Source organism: Pseudophryne corroboree, chromosome 3 (genome assembly GCF_028390025.1).
Source record: "Pseudophryne corroboree isolate aPseCor3 chromosome 3, aPseCor3.hap2, whole genome shotgun sequence".
In the NCBI taxonomy this organism is placed as follows: domain Eukaryota; kingdom Metazoa; phylum Chordata; class Amphibia; order Anura; family Myobatrachidae; genus Pseudophryne; species Pseudophryne corroboree.
Genome location: NC_086446.1, coordinates 113,726,409 through 113,737,438, shown reverse-complemented (window position 1 = coordinate 113,737,438; position 11,030 = coordinate 113,726,409). Strand labels below are relative to the sequence as shown.

Genomic DNA, 11,030 nt, shown 5'->3' with positions numbered 1-11,030 from the left:
ACCAGTAGTTAGAAGTAGAAAAGTTCTAACAGAAACCACAAAGCTCATCTACAGCCACACCACACTGGATACGCCCAATTTCATCTGATCTTGGAAGCTAAGCAGTGTTGGGCCTGGTTAGTACTTGGATGGGAGACCACCTGGGAATACAAGGTGCTGTAGATATTTTTATACTGCCAACACCGTTCTGTTGATGCATTCCATTTTCAAATGTATTCATTTATGAACCAGTAGTTAGAAGTAGAAAAGTTCTAACAAAAACCACAAAGCTCATCTACAGCCACACCACACTGGATACGCCCAATCTCATCTGATCTTAGAAGCTAAGCAGTGTTGGGCCTGGTTAGTATTTGGATGGGAGACCACCTGGGAATACAAGGTGCTGTAGATATTTTTATACTGCCAACACCGTTCTGTTGATGCATTCCATTTTCAATCGTATTCATTTATGAACCAGTAGTTAGAAGTAGAAAAGTTTTAACAGAAACCACAAAGCTCATCTACAGCCACACCACACTGGATACGCCCAATCTCATCTGATTTTGGAAGCTAAGCAGTGTTGGGCCTGGTTAGTACTTGGATGGGAGACCACCTGGGAATACAAGGTGCTGTAGATATTTTTATACTGCCAACACCGTTCTGTTGATGCATTCCATTTTCAAACGTATTCATTTATGTACCAGTAGTTAGAAGTAGAAAAGTTCTAACAGAAACCACAAAGCTCATTTACAGCCACACCACACTGGATACGCCCAATCTCATCTGATCTTGGAAGCTAAGCAGTGTTGTGCCTGGTTAGTACTTGGATGGGAGCCCACCTGGGAATACAAGGTGCTGTAGATATTTTTATACTGCCAACACCGTTCTGTTGATGCATTCCATTTTCAAACGTATTCATTTATGAACCAGTAGTTAGAAGTAGAAAAGTTGTAACAGAAACCACAAAGCTCATCTACAGCCACACCACACTGGATACGCCCAATTTCATCTGATCTTGGAAGTTAAGCAGTGTTGGACCTTATTAGTACTTGGATGGGAGACCACCTGGGAATACAAGGCGCTGTAGATATTTTTATACTGCCAACACCGTTCTGTTGATGCATTCCATTTTCAAACGTTTTCATTTATGAACCAGTAGTTAGAAGTAGAAAAGTTTTAACAGAAACCACAAAGCTCATCTACAGCCACACCACACTGGATATGCCCAATCTCATCTGATCTTGGAAGCTAAGCAGTGTTGTGCCTGGTTAGTACTTGGATGGGAGACCACCTGGGAATACAAGGTGCTGTAGATATTTTTATACTGCCAACACCGTTCTGTTGATGCATTCCATTTTCAAACGTATTCATTTATGAACCAGTAGTTAGAAGTAGAAAAGTTGTAACAGCAACCACAAAGCTCATCTACAGCCACACCACACTGGATACGCCCAATCTCATCTGATCTTGGAAGCTAAGCAGTGTTGGGCCTGGTTAGTACTTGGATGGGAGACCACCTGGGAATACAAGGTGCTGTAGATATTTTTATACTGCCAACACCGTTCTGTTGATGCATTCCATTTTCAAACGTATTCATTTATGTACCAGTAGTTAGAAGTAGAAAAGTTCTAACAGAAACCACAAAGCTCATCTACAGCCACACCACAATGGATACGCACAATCTCATCTGATCTTGGAAGCTAAGCAGTGTTGGGCCTGGTTAGTACTTGGATGGGAGACCACCTGGGATTACAAGGTGCTGTAGATATTTTTATACTGCCAACACCGTTCTGTTGATGCATTCCATTTTCAAATGTATTCATTTATGAACCAGTAGTTAGAAGTAGAAAAGTTCTAACAGAAACCACAAAGCTCATCTACAGCCACACCATACTGGATACGCCCAATCTCATCTGATCTTAGAAGCTAAGCAGTGTTGGGCCTGGTTAGTACTTGGATAAGAGACCACCTGGGAATACAAGGTGCTGTACATATTTTTATACTGCCAACACCGTTCTGTTGATGCATTCCATTTTCAAACGTATTCATTTATGAACCAGTAGTTAGAAGTAGAAAAGTTCTAACAGAAACCACAAAGCTCATCTACAGCCACACCACACTGGATACGCCCAATCTCATCTGATCTTGGAAGCTAAGCAGTGTTGTGCCTGGTTAGTACTTGGATGGGAGACCACCTGGGAATACAAGGTGCTGTAGATATTTTTATACTGCCAACACCGTTCTGTTGATGCATTCCATTTTCAAACGTATTCATTTATGAACCAGTAGTTAAAAGTAGAAAAGTTCTATCAGAAACAACAAAGCTCATCTACAGCCACACCACACTGGATACGCCCAATCTCATCTGATCTTGGAAGCTAAGCAGTGTTGTGCCTGGTTAGTACTTGGATGGGAGACCACCTGGGAATACAAGGTGCTGTAGATATTTTTATACTGCCAACACCGTTCTGTTGATGCATTCCATTTTCAAACGTATTCATTTATGAACCAGTAGTTAGAAGTAGAAAAGTTGTAACAGAAACCACAAAGCGCATCTACAGCCACACCACACTGGATACGCCCAATCTCATCTGATCTTGGAAGCTAAGCAGTGTTGGGCCTGGTTAGTACTTGGATGGGAGACCACCTGGGAATACAAGGTGCTGTAGATATTTTTATACTGCCAACACCGTTCTGTTGATGCATTCCATTTTCAAACGTATTCATTTATGTACCAGTAGTTAGAAGTAGAAAAGTTCTAACAGAAACCACAAAGCTCATTTACAGCCACACCACACTGGATACGCCCAATCTCATCTGATCTTGGAAGCTAAACAGTGTTGTGCCTGGTTAGTACTTGGATGGGAGCCCACCTGGGAATACAAGGTGCTGTAGATATTTTTATACTGCCAACACCGTTCTGTTGATGCATTCCATTTTCAAACGTATTCATTTATGAACCAGTAGTTAGAAGTAGAAAAGTTGTAACAGAAACCACAAAGCTCATCTACAGCCACACCACACTGGATACGCCCAATTTCATATGATCTTGGAAGTTAAGCAGTGTTGGACCTTATTAGTACTTGGATGGGAACCCACCTGGGAATACAAGGTGCTGTAGATATTTTTATACTGCCAACACCGTTCTGTTGATGCATTCCATTTTCAAACGTATTCATTTATGTACCAGTAGTTAGAAGTAGAAAAGTTCTAACAGAAACCACAAAGCTCATTTACAGCCACACCACACTGGATACGCCCAATCTCATCTGATCTTGGAAGCTAAGCAGTGTTGTGCCTGGTTAGTACTTGGATGGGAGCCCACCTGGGAATACAAGGTGCTGTAGATATTTTTATACTGCCAACACCGTTCTGTTGATGCATTCCATTTTCAAACGTATTCATTTATGAACCAGTAGTTAGAAGTAGAAAAGTTCTAACAGAAACCAAAAAGCTCATCTACAGCCACACCAAACAGGATACACCCAATCTCATCTGATCTTGGAAGCTAAGCAGTGTTGGGCCTGGTTAGTACTTGGATGGGAGACCACCTGGGAATACAAAGTGCTGTAGATATTTTTATACTGCCAACACCGTTCTGTTGATTCATTCCATTTTCAAATGTTTTCATTTATGAACCAGTAGTTAGAAGTAGAAAAGTTCTAACAGAAACCACAAAGCTCATCTACAGCCACACCACACTGGATGCGCCCAATCTCATCTGATCTTGTAAGCTAAGCAGTGTTGGGCCTGGTTAGTACTTGGATGGGAACCCACCTGGGAATACATGGTGCTGTAGATATTTTTATACTGCCAACACCGTTTTGTTGATGCATTCCATTTTCAAACGTATTCATTTATGAACCAGTAGTTAGAAGTAGAAAAGTTCTAACAGAAACCACAAAGCTCATCTACAGCCACACCACACTGGATACGCCCAATCTCATCTGATCTTGGAAGCTAAGCAGTGTTGGGCCTGGTTAGTACTTGGATGGGAGACCACCTGGGAATACAAGGTGCTGTAGATATTTTTATACTGCCAACACCGTTCTGTTGATGCATTCCATTTTCAAACGTATTCATTTATGAACCAGTAGTTAGAAGTAGAAAAGTTCTAACAGAAACCACAAAGCTCATCTACAGTCACACCACACTGGATATGCCCAATCTCATCTGGTCTTGGAAGCTAAGCAGTGTTAGGCCTGGTTAGTACTTGGATGGGAGCCCACCTGGGAATACAAGGTGCTGTAGATATTTTTATACTGCCAACACCGTTCTGTTGATGCATTCCATTTTCAAACGTATTCATTTATGAACCAGTAGTTAGAAGTATAAAAGTTCTAACAGAAACCACAAAGCTCATCTACAGCCACACCACACTGGATACACCCAATCTCATCTGATCTTGGAAGCTAAGCAGTGTTGGGCCTGGTTAGTACTTGGATGGGAGACCACCTGGGAATACAAGGTGCTGTAGATATTTTTATACTGCCAACACTGTTCTGTTGATGCATTCCATTTTCAAACGTATTCATTTATGAACCAGTAGTTAGAAGTAGAAAAGTTCTAACAGAAACCACTAAGCTCATCTACAGCCACACCACACTGGATACTCCCAATCTCGTCTGTTCTTGGAAGCTAAGCAGTGTTGGGCCTGGTTAGTACTTGGATGGGAGACCACCTGGGAATACAAAGTGCTGTAGATATTTTTATACTGCCAACACCGGTTTGTTGATGCATTCCATTTTCAAATGTATTCATTTATGAACCAGTAGTTAGAAGTAGAAAAGTTCAAACAGAAACCACAAATCTCATCTACAGCCACACCACACTGGATACGCCCAATCTCATCTGATCTTGGAAGCTAAGCAGTGTTGGGCCTGGTTAGTACTTGGATGGGAGACCACCTGGGAATACAAGGTGCTGTAGATATTTTTATACTGCCAACACCGTTCTGTTGATGCATTCCATTTTCAAACGTATTCATTTATGAACCAGTAGTTAGAAGTAGAAAAGTTCTAACAGAAACCACAAAGCTCATCTACAGCCACACCACACTGGATACGCTCAATCTCATCTGAACTTGGAAGCTAAGCAGTGTTGGGCCTGGTTAGTACTTGGATGGGAGACCATCTGGGAATACAACGTGCTGTAGATATTTTTATACTGCCAACACCGTTCTGTTGATGCATTCCATTTTCAAACGTATTCATTTATGAACCAGTAGTTAGAAGTAGAAAAGTTCTAACAGAAACCACAAAGCTCATCTACAGCCACACCACACTGGATACGCTCAATCTCATCTGATCTTGGAAGCTAAGCAGTGTTGGGCCTGGTTAGTATTTGGATGGGAGACCATCTGAGAATACAAGGTGCTGTAGATATTTTTATACTGCCAACACCGTTCTGTTGATGCATTCCATTTTCAAACGTATTCATTTATGAACCAGTAGTTAGAAGTAGAAAAGTTCTAATAGAAACCACAAAGCTCATCTACAGTCACACCACACTGGATACGCCCAATCTCATCTGATCTTGGAAGCTAAGCAGTGTTGGGCCTGGTTAGTACTTGGATGGGAGCCCACCTGGGAATACAAGGTGCTGTAGATATTTTTATACTGCCAACACCGTTCTGTTGATGCATTCCATTTTCAAACGTATTCATTTATGAACCAGTAGTTAGAAGTATAAAAGTTCTAACAGAAACCACAAAGCTCATCTACAGCAACACCACACTGGATACGCCCAATCTCATCTGATCTTGGAAGCTAAGCAGTGTTGGGCCTGGTTAGTACTTGGATGGGAGCCCACCTGGGAATACAAGGTGCTGTAGATATTTTTATACTGCCAACACCGTTCTGTTGATGCATTCCATTTTCAAACGTATTCATTTATGAACCAGTAGTTAGAAGTAGAAAAGTTCTAACAGAAACCACAAAGCTCATCTACAGCCACACCACACTGGATACGCCCAATCTCATCTGATCTTGGAAGTTAAGCAGTGTTGGGCCTGGTTAGTACTTGGATGGGAGACCACCTGGGAATACAAGGTGCTGTAGATATTTTTATACTGCCAAAACCGTTCTGTTGATGCATTCCATTTTCAAACGTATTCATTTATGAACCAGTAGTTAGAAGTAGAAAAGTTCTAACAGAAACCACAAAGCTCATCTACAGCCACACCACACTGGATACGCCCAATCTCGTCTGGTCTTGGAAGCTAAGCAGTGTTGGGCCTGGTTAGTACTTGGATGGGAGACCACCTGGGAATACAAGGTGCCGTAGATATTTTTATACTGCCAACACCGTTCTGTTGATGCATTCCATTTTCAAATGTATTCATTTATGAACCAGTAGTTAGAAGTAGAAAAGTTCTAACAGAAACCACAAAGCTCATCTACAGCCACACCACACTGGATACGCCCAATCTCATCTAATCTTGGAAGCTAAGCAGTGTTGGGCCTGGTTAGTACTTGGATGGGAGACCACCTGGGAATACAAGGCGCTGTAGATATTTTTATACTGCCAACACCGTTCTGTTGATGCATTCCATTTTCAAACGTATTCATTTATGAACCAGTAGTTAGAAGTAAAAAAGTTCTAACAGAAACCACAAAGCTCATCTACAGCCACACCACACTGGATACGCCCAAACTCATCTGATCTTGGAGCTAAGCAGTGTTGGGCCTGGTTAGTACTTGGATGGGAGACCACCTGGGAATACAACGTGCTGTAGATATTTTTATACTGCCAACACCGTTCTGTTGATGCATTCCATTTTCAAACGTATTCATTTATGAACCAGTAGTTAGAAGTAGAAAAGTTCTAACAGAAACCACAAAGCTCATCTACAGCCACACCACACTGGATATGCCCAATCTCATCTGATCTTGGAAGCTAAGCAGTGTTGGGCCTGGTTAGTACTTGGATGGGAGACCATCTGAGAATACAAGGTGCTGTAGATATTTTTATACTGCCAACACCGTTCTGTTGATGCATTCCATTTTCAAACGTATTCATTTATGAACCAGTAGTTAGAAGTAGAAAAGTTCTAATAGAAACCACAAAGCTCATCTACAGTCACACCACACTGGATACGCCCAATCTCATCTGATCTTGGAAGCTAAGCAGTGTTGGACCTGGTTAGTACTTGGATGGGAGACCACCTGGGAATACAAGGTGCTGTAGATATTTTTATACTGCCAACACCGTTCTGTTGATGCATTCCATTTTCAAATGTATTCATTTATGAACCAGTAGTTAGAAGTAGAAAAGTTCTAACAGAAACCACAAAGCTCATCTACAGCCACACCACACTGGATATGCCCAATCTCATCTGATCTTGGAAGCTAAGCAGTGTTGGGCCTGGTTAGTACTTGGATGGGAGACTACCTGGGAATACAAGGTGCTGTAGATATTTTTATACTGCCAACACCGTTCTGTTGATGCATTCCATTTTCAAACGTATTCATTTATGAACCAGTAGTTAGAAGTAGAAAAGTTCTAATAGAAACCACAAAGCTCATCTACAGTCACACCACACTGGAAACGCCCAATCTCATCGGATCTTGGAAGCTAAGCAGTGTTGGGCCTGGTTAGTACTTGGATGGGAGACTACCTGGGAATACAAGGTGCTGTAGATATTTTTATACTGCCAACACCGGTTTGTTGATGCATTCCATTTTCAAATGTATTCATTTATGAACCAGTAGTTAGAAGTAGAAAAGTTCTAACAGAAACCACAAATCTCATCTACAGCCACACCACACTGGATACGCCCAATCTCATCTGATCTTGGAAGCAAAGCAGTGTTGGGCCTGGTTAGTACTTGGATGGGAGACCACCTGGGAATACAAGGCGCTGTAGATATTTTTATACTGCCAACACCGTTCTGTTGATGCATTCTATTTTCAAACGTATTCATTTATGAACCAGTAGTTAGAAGTAGAAAAGTTCTAACAGAAGCCACAAAGCTCATCTACAGCCACACCACACTGGATACGCTCAATCTCATCTGATCTTGGAAGCTAAGCAGTGTTGGGCCTGGTTAGTACTTTGATGGGAGACCATCTGGGAATACAACGTGCTGTAGATATTTTTATACTGCCAACACCGTTCTGTTGATGCATTCCATTTTCAAACGTATTCATTTATGAACCAGTAGTTAGAAGTAGAAAAGTTCTAACAGAAACCACAAAGCTCATCTACAGCCACACCACACTGGATACGCCCAATCTCATCTGATCTTGGAAGCTAAGCAGTGTTGGGCCTGGTTAGTACTTGGATGGGAGCCCACCTGGGAATACAAGGTGCTGTAGATATTTTTATACTGCCAACACCGTTTTGTTGATGCATTCCATTTTCAAACGTATTCATTTATGAACCAGTAGTTAGAAGTATAAAAGTTCTAACAGAAACCACAAAGCTCATCTACAGCCACACCACACTGGATACGCCCAATCTCATCTGATCTTGGAAGCTAAGCAGTGTTGGGCCTGGTTAGTACTTGGATGGGAGCCCACCTGGGAATACAAGGTGCTGTAGATATTTTTATACTGCCAACACCGTTCTGTTGATGCATTCCATTTTCAAACGTATTCATTTATGAACCAGTAGTTAGAAGTAGAAAAGTTCTAACAGAAACCACAACGCTCATTTACAGCCACACCACACTGGATACGCCCAATCTCATCTGATCTTGGAAGCTAAGCAGTGTTGGGACTGGTTAGTACTTGGATGGGAGACCACCTGGGAATACAAGGTGCTGTAGATATTTTTATACTGCCAAAACCGTTCTGTTGATGCATTCCATTTTCAAACGTATTCATTTATGAACCAGTAGTTAGAAGTAGAAAAGTTCTAACAGAAACCACAAAGCTCATCTACAGCCACACCACACTGGATACGCCCAATCTCGTCTGATCTTGGAAGCTAAGCAGTGTTGAGCCTGGTTAGTACTTGGATGGGAGACCACCTGGGAATACAAGGTGCCGTAGATATTTTTATACTGCCAACACCGTTCTGTTGATGCATTCCATTTTCAAATGTATTCATTTATGAACCAGTAGTTAGAAGTAGAAAAGTTCTAACAGAAACCACAAAGCTCATCTACAGCCACACCACACTGGATACGCCCAATCTCATCTAATCTTGGAAGCTAAGCAGTGTTGGGCCTGGTTAGTACTTGGATGGGAGACCACCTGGGAATACAAGGCGCTGTAGATATTTTTATACTGCCAACACCGTTCTGTTGATGCATTCCATTTTCAAACGTATTCATTTATGAACCAGTAGTTAGAAGTAGAAAAGTTCTAATAGAAACCACAAAGCTCATCTACAGTCACACCACACTGGATACGCCCAATCTCATCTGATCTTGGAAGCTAAGCAGTGTTGGGCCTGGTTAGTACTTGGATGGGAGCCCACCTGGGAATACAAGGTGCTGTAGATATTTTTATACTGCCAAAACCGTTTTGTTGATGCATTCCATTTTCAAACGTATTCATTTATGAACCAGTAGTTAGAAGTATAAAAGTTCTAACAGAAACCACAAAGCTCATCTACAGCCACACCACACTGGATACGCCCAATCTCATCTGATCTTGGAAGCTAAGCAGTGTTGGGCCTGGTTAGTACTTGGATGGGAGCCCACCTGGGAATACAAGGTGCTGTAGATATTTTTATGCTACCAACACCGTTCTGTAGATGCATTCCATTTTCAAACGTATTCATTTATGAACCAGTAGTTAGAAGTAGAAAAGTTCTAACAGAAACCACAACGCTCATCTACAGTCACACCACACTGGATACGCCCAATCTCATCTGATCTTGGAAGCTAAGCAGTGTTGGGCCTGGTTAGTACTTGGATGGGAGCCCACCTGGGAATACAAGGTGCTGTAGATATTTTTATACTGCCAAAACCGTTTTGTTGATGCATTCCATTTTCAAACGTATTCATTTATGAACCAGTAGTTAGAAGTATAAAAGTTCTAACAGAAACCACAAAGCTCATCTACAGCCACACCACACTGGATACGCCCAATCTCGTCTGATCTTGGAAGCTAAGCAGTGTTGAGCCTGGTTAGTACTTGGATGGGAGACCACCTGGGAATACAAGGTGCCGTAGATATTTTTATACTGCCAACACCGTTCTGTTGATGCATTCCATTTTCAAATGTATTCATTTATGAACCAGTAGTTAGAAGTAGAAAAGTTCTAACAGAAACCACAAAGCTCATCTACAGCCACACCACACTGGATACGCCCAATCTCATCTGATCTTGGAAGCTAAGCAGTGTTGGGCGTGGTTAGTACTTGGATGGGAGACCACCTGGGAATACAACGTGCTGTAGATATTTTTATACTGCCAACACCGTTCTGTTGATGCATTCCATTTTCAAACGTATTCATTTATGAACCAGTAGTTAGAAGTAGAAAAGTTCTAACAGAAACCACAAAGCTCATCTACAGCCACACCACACTGGATATGCCCAATCTCATCTGATCTTGGAAGCTAAGCAGTGTTGGGCCTGGTTAGTACTTGGATGGGAGACCATCTGAGAATACAAGGTGCTGTAGATATTTTTATACTGCCAACACCGTTCTGTTGATGCATTCCATTTTCAAACGTATTCATTTATGAACCAGTAGTTAGAAGTAGAAAAGTTCTAATAGAAACCACAAAGCTCATCTACAGTCACACCACACTGGATACGCCCAATCTCATCTGATCTTGGAAGCTAAGCAGTGTTGGGCCTGGTTAGTACTTGGATGGGAGCCCACCTGGGAATACAAGGTGCAGTAGATATTTTTATACTGCCGACACCGTTCTGTTGATGCATTCCATTTTCAAATGTATTCATTTATGAACCAGTAGTTAGAAGTAGAAAAGTTCTAACAGAAACCACAAAGCTCATCTACAGCCACACCACACTGGATATGCCCAATCTCATCTGATCTTGGAAGCTAAGCAGTGTTGGGCCTGGTTAGTACTTGGATGGGAGACCACCTAGGAATACAAGGTGCTGTAGATATTTTTATACTGCCAACAC

At 41.8% G+C, this 11,030-nt stretch overlaps 37 non-coding genes and 12 pseudogenes across 37 annotated transcripts; all 49 read left to right on the top strand.

Moving 5' to 3' along the window:
- The first annotated feature begins 46 nt into the window (after positions 1-46).
- Positions 47-165, top strand: LOC135061161 (5S ribosomal RNA). Its single transcript, XR_010247552.1, has one exon. It is a non-coding gene; the product is annotated as a 5S ribosomal RNA (ribosomal RNA).
- Positions 166-272: 107 nt separating this feature from the next.
- Positions 273-391, top strand: LOC134884423 (5S ribosomal RNA). The gene has a single exon (XR_010168571.1). It is a non-coding gene; the product is annotated as a 5S ribosomal RNA (ribosomal RNA).
- A 107-nt stretch (positions 392-498) lies between these two features.
- On the top strand, positions 499-617 carry LOC135062789 (5S ribosomal RNA). Its single transcript, XR_010249132.1, has one exon. It is a non-coding gene; the product is annotated as a 5S ribosomal RNA (ribosomal RNA).
- Positions 618-724: 107 nt separating this feature from the next.
- On the top strand, positions 725-843 carry LOC134888419 (5S ribosomal RNA; annotated as a pseudogene).
- A 107-nt stretch (positions 844-950) lies between these two features.
- On the top strand, positions 951-1,069 carry LOC134901341 (5S ribosomal RNA). The gene has a single exon (XR_010174829.1). It is a non-coding gene; the product is annotated as a 5S ribosomal RNA (ribosomal RNA).
- Positions 1,070-1,176: 107 nt separating this feature from the next.
- LOC134884536 (5S ribosomal RNA) lies at positions 1,177-1,295 on the top strand. The gene has a single exon (XR_010168680.1). It is a non-coding gene; the product is annotated as a 5S ribosomal RNA (ribosomal RNA).
- Positions 1,296-1,402: 107 nt separating this feature from the next.
- LOC135068220 (5S ribosomal RNA) lies at positions 1,403-1,521 on the top strand. The gene has a single exon (XR_010254424.1). It is a non-coding gene; the product is annotated as a 5S ribosomal RNA (ribosomal RNA).
- Positions 1,522-1,628: 107 nt separating this feature from the next.
- LOC134892098 (5S ribosomal RNA) lies at positions 1,629-1,747 on the top strand (annotated as a pseudogene).
- Positions 1,748-1,854: 107 nt separating this feature from the next.
- LOC134895760 (5S ribosomal RNA) lies at positions 1,855-1,973 on the top strand (annotated as a pseudogene).
- Positions 1,974-2,080: 107 nt separating this feature from the next.
- On the top strand, positions 2,081-2,199 carry LOC135067522 (5S ribosomal RNA). Its single transcript, XR_010253735.1, has one exon. It is a non-coding gene; the product is annotated as a 5S ribosomal RNA (ribosomal RNA).
- A 107-nt stretch (positions 2,200-2,306) lies between these two features.
- LOC135067520 (5S ribosomal RNA) lies at positions 2,307-2,425 on the top strand. The gene has a single exon (XR_010253733.1). It is a non-coding gene; the product is annotated as a 5S ribosomal RNA (ribosomal RNA).
- A 107-nt stretch (positions 2,426-2,532) lies between these two features.
- On the top strand, positions 2,533-2,651 carry LOC135068208 (5S ribosomal RNA). The gene has a single exon (XR_010254413.1). It is a non-coding gene; the product is annotated as a 5S ribosomal RNA (ribosomal RNA).
- Positions 2,652-2,758: 107 nt separating this feature from the next.
- Positions 2,759-2,877, top strand: LOC134890446 (5S ribosomal RNA; annotated as a pseudogene).
- A 107-nt stretch (positions 2,878-2,984) lies between these two features.
- Positions 2,985-3,103, top strand: LOC134885554 (5S ribosomal RNA). The gene has a single exon (XR_010169666.1). It is a non-coding gene; the product is annotated as a 5S ribosomal RNA (ribosomal RNA).
- Positions 3,104-3,210: 107 nt separating this feature from the next.
- Positions 3,211-3,329, top strand: LOC134888416 (5S ribosomal RNA; annotated as a pseudogene).
- Positions 3,330-3,436: 107 nt separating this feature from the next.
- On the top strand, positions 3,437-3,555 carry LOC134889211 (5S ribosomal RNA; annotated as a pseudogene).
- Positions 3,556-3,662: 107 nt separating this feature from the next.
- On the top strand, positions 3,663-3,781 carry LOC134886892 (5S ribosomal RNA). Its single transcript, XR_010170968.1, has one exon. It is a non-coding gene; the product is annotated as a 5S ribosomal RNA (ribosomal RNA).
- Positions 3,782-3,888: 107 nt separating this feature from the next.
- LOC135068197 (5S ribosomal RNA) lies at positions 3,889-4,007 on the top strand. The gene has a single exon (XR_010254402.1). It is a non-coding gene; the product is annotated as a 5S ribosomal RNA (ribosomal RNA).
- Positions 4,008-4,114: 107 nt separating this feature from the next.
- Positions 4,115-4,233, top strand: LOC134891846 (5S ribosomal RNA; annotated as a pseudogene).
- Positions 4,234-4,340: 107 nt separating this feature from the next.
- LOC135067145 (5S ribosomal RNA) lies at positions 4,341-4,459 on the top strand. The gene has a single exon (XR_010253369.1). It is a non-coding gene; the product is annotated as a 5S ribosomal RNA (ribosomal RNA).
- Positions 4,460-4,566: 107 nt separating this feature from the next.
- LOC134887593 (5S ribosomal RNA) lies at positions 4,567-4,685 on the top strand (annotated as a pseudogene).
- A 107-nt stretch (positions 4,686-4,792) lies between these two features.
- LOC135068186 (5S ribosomal RNA) lies at positions 4,793-4,911 on the top strand. The gene has a single exon (XR_010254391.1). It is a non-coding gene; the product is annotated as a 5S ribosomal RNA (ribosomal RNA).
- Positions 4,912-5,018: 107 nt separating this feature from the next.
- LOC134884505 (5S ribosomal RNA) lies at positions 5,019-5,137 on the top strand. The gene has a single exon (XR_010168649.1). It is a non-coding gene; the product is annotated as a 5S ribosomal RNA (ribosomal RNA).
- Positions 5,138-5,244: 107 nt separating this feature from the next.
- On the top strand, positions 5,245-5,363 carry LOC135070809 (5S ribosomal RNA). Its single transcript, XR_010256960.1, has one exon. It is a non-coding gene; the product is annotated as a 5S ribosomal RNA (ribosomal RNA).
- A 107-nt stretch (positions 5,364-5,470) lies between these two features.
- On the top strand, positions 5,471-5,589 carry LOC135063567 (5S ribosomal RNA). Its single transcript, XR_010249894.1, has one exon. It is a non-coding gene; the product is annotated as a 5S ribosomal RNA (ribosomal RNA).
- A 107-nt stretch (positions 5,590-5,696) lies between these two features.
- On the top strand, positions 5,697-5,815 carry LOC135066546 (5S ribosomal RNA). The gene has a single exon (XR_010252792.1). It is a non-coding gene; the product is annotated as a 5S ribosomal RNA (ribosomal RNA).
- A 107-nt stretch (positions 5,816-5,922) lies between these two features.
- On the top strand, positions 5,923-6,041 carry LOC134892784 (5S ribosomal RNA). The gene has a single exon (XR_010171604.1). It is a non-coding gene; the product is annotated as a 5S ribosomal RNA (ribosomal RNA).
- A 107-nt stretch (positions 6,042-6,148) lies between these two features.
- Positions 6,149-6,267, top strand: LOC135070863 (5S ribosomal RNA). The gene has a single exon (XR_010257014.1). It is a non-coding gene; the product is annotated as a 5S ribosomal RNA (ribosomal RNA).
- A 107-nt stretch (positions 6,268-6,374) lies between these two features.
- LOC135070622 (5S ribosomal RNA) lies at positions 6,375-6,493 on the top strand. Its single transcript, XR_010256779.1, has one exon. It is a non-coding gene; the product is annotated as a 5S ribosomal RNA (ribosomal RNA).
- Positions 6,494-6,600: 107 nt separating this feature from the next.
- LOC134894254 (5S ribosomal RNA) lies at positions 6,601-6,718 on the top strand (annotated as a pseudogene).
- Positions 6,719-6,825: 107 nt separating this feature from the next.
- On the top strand, positions 6,826-6,944 carry LOC135063916 (5S ribosomal RNA). The gene has a single exon (XR_010250236.1). It is a non-coding gene; the product is annotated as a 5S ribosomal RNA (ribosomal RNA).
- A 107-nt stretch (positions 6,945-7,051) lies between these two features.
- Positions 7,052-7,170, top strand: LOC135062350 (5S ribosomal RNA). The gene has a single exon (XR_010248701.1). It is a non-coding gene; the product is annotated as a 5S ribosomal RNA (ribosomal RNA).
- Positions 7,171-7,277: 107 nt separating this feature from the next.
- Positions 7,278-7,396, top strand: LOC135066613 (5S ribosomal RNA). The gene has a single exon (XR_010252857.1). It is a non-coding gene; the product is annotated as a 5S ribosomal RNA (ribosomal RNA).
- Positions 7,397-7,503: 107 nt separating this feature from the next.
- LOC135065974 (5S ribosomal RNA) lies at positions 7,504-7,622 on the top strand. Its single transcript, XR_010252237.1, has one exon. It is a non-coding gene; the product is annotated as a 5S ribosomal RNA (ribosomal RNA).
- Positions 7,623-7,729: 107 nt separating this feature from the next.
- On the top strand, positions 7,730-7,848 carry LOC135065409 (5S ribosomal RNA). The gene has a single exon (XR_010251693.1). It is a non-coding gene; the product is annotated as a 5S ribosomal RNA (ribosomal RNA).
- Positions 7,849-7,955: 107 nt separating this feature from the next.
- On the top strand, positions 7,956-8,074 carry LOC134887889 (5S ribosomal RNA; annotated as a pseudogene).
- Positions 8,075-8,181: 107 nt separating this feature from the next.
- LOC135061265 (5S ribosomal RNA) lies at positions 8,182-8,300 on the top strand. Its single transcript, XR_010247652.1, has one exon. It is a non-coding gene; the product is annotated as a 5S ribosomal RNA (ribosomal RNA).
- Positions 8,301-8,407: 107 nt separating this feature from the next.
- Positions 8,408-8,526, top strand: LOC135061264 (5S ribosomal RNA). Its single transcript, XR_010247651.1, has one exon. It is a non-coding gene; the product is annotated as a 5S ribosomal RNA (ribosomal RNA).
- Positions 8,527-8,633: 107 nt separating this feature from the next.
- Positions 8,634-8,752, top strand: LOC134884257 (5S ribosomal RNA). The gene has a single exon (XR_010168409.1). It is a non-coding gene; the product is annotated as a 5S ribosomal RNA (ribosomal RNA).
- Positions 8,753-8,859: 107 nt separating this feature from the next.
- LOC134887508 (5S ribosomal RNA) lies at positions 8,860-8,978 on the top strand (annotated as a pseudogene).
- A 107-nt stretch (positions 8,979-9,085) lies between these two features.
- Positions 9,086-9,204, top strand: LOC135070621 (5S ribosomal RNA). The gene has a single exon (XR_010256778.1). It is a non-coding gene; the product is annotated as a 5S ribosomal RNA (ribosomal RNA).
- Positions 9,205-9,311: 107 nt separating this feature from the next.
- Positions 9,312-9,430, top strand: LOC135063565 (5S ribosomal RNA). Its single transcript, XR_010249893.1, has one exon. It is a non-coding gene; the product is annotated as a 5S ribosomal RNA (ribosomal RNA).
- Positions 9,431-9,537: 107 nt separating this feature from the next.
- LOC135061263 (5S ribosomal RNA) lies at positions 9,538-9,656 on the top strand. The gene has a single exon (XR_010247650.1). It is a non-coding gene; the product is annotated as a 5S ribosomal RNA (ribosomal RNA).
- A 107-nt stretch (positions 9,657-9,763) lies between these two features.
- On the top strand, positions 9,764-9,882 carry LOC135063564 (5S ribosomal RNA). The gene has a single exon (XR_010249892.1). It is a non-coding gene; the product is annotated as a 5S ribosomal RNA (ribosomal RNA).
- A 107-nt stretch (positions 9,883-9,989) lies between these two features.
- LOC134887507 (5S ribosomal RNA) lies at positions 9,990-10,108 on the top strand (annotated as a pseudogene).
- A 107-nt stretch (positions 10,109-10,215) lies between these two features.
- Positions 10,216-10,334, top strand: LOC134901037 (5S ribosomal RNA). Its single transcript, XR_010174534.1, has one exon. It is a non-coding gene; the product is annotated as a 5S ribosomal RNA (ribosomal RNA).
- Positions 10,335-10,441: 107 nt separating this feature from the next.
- On the top strand, positions 10,442-10,560 carry LOC135063915 (5S ribosomal RNA). The gene has a single exon (XR_010250235.1). It is a non-coding gene; the product is annotated as a 5S ribosomal RNA (ribosomal RNA).
- A 107-nt stretch (positions 10,561-10,667) lies between these two features.
- LOC134885233 (5S ribosomal RNA) lies at positions 10,668-10,786 on the top strand. The gene has a single exon (XR_010169351.1). It is a non-coding gene; the product is annotated as a 5S ribosomal RNA (ribosomal RNA).
- A 107-nt stretch (positions 10,787-10,893) lies between these two features.
- On the top strand, positions 10,894-11,012 carry LOC135065348 (5S ribosomal RNA). The gene has a single exon (XR_010251631.1). It is a non-coding gene; the product is annotated as a 5S ribosomal RNA (ribosomal RNA).
- The last annotated feature ends 18 nt before the right edge of the window (positions 11,013-11,030 follow it).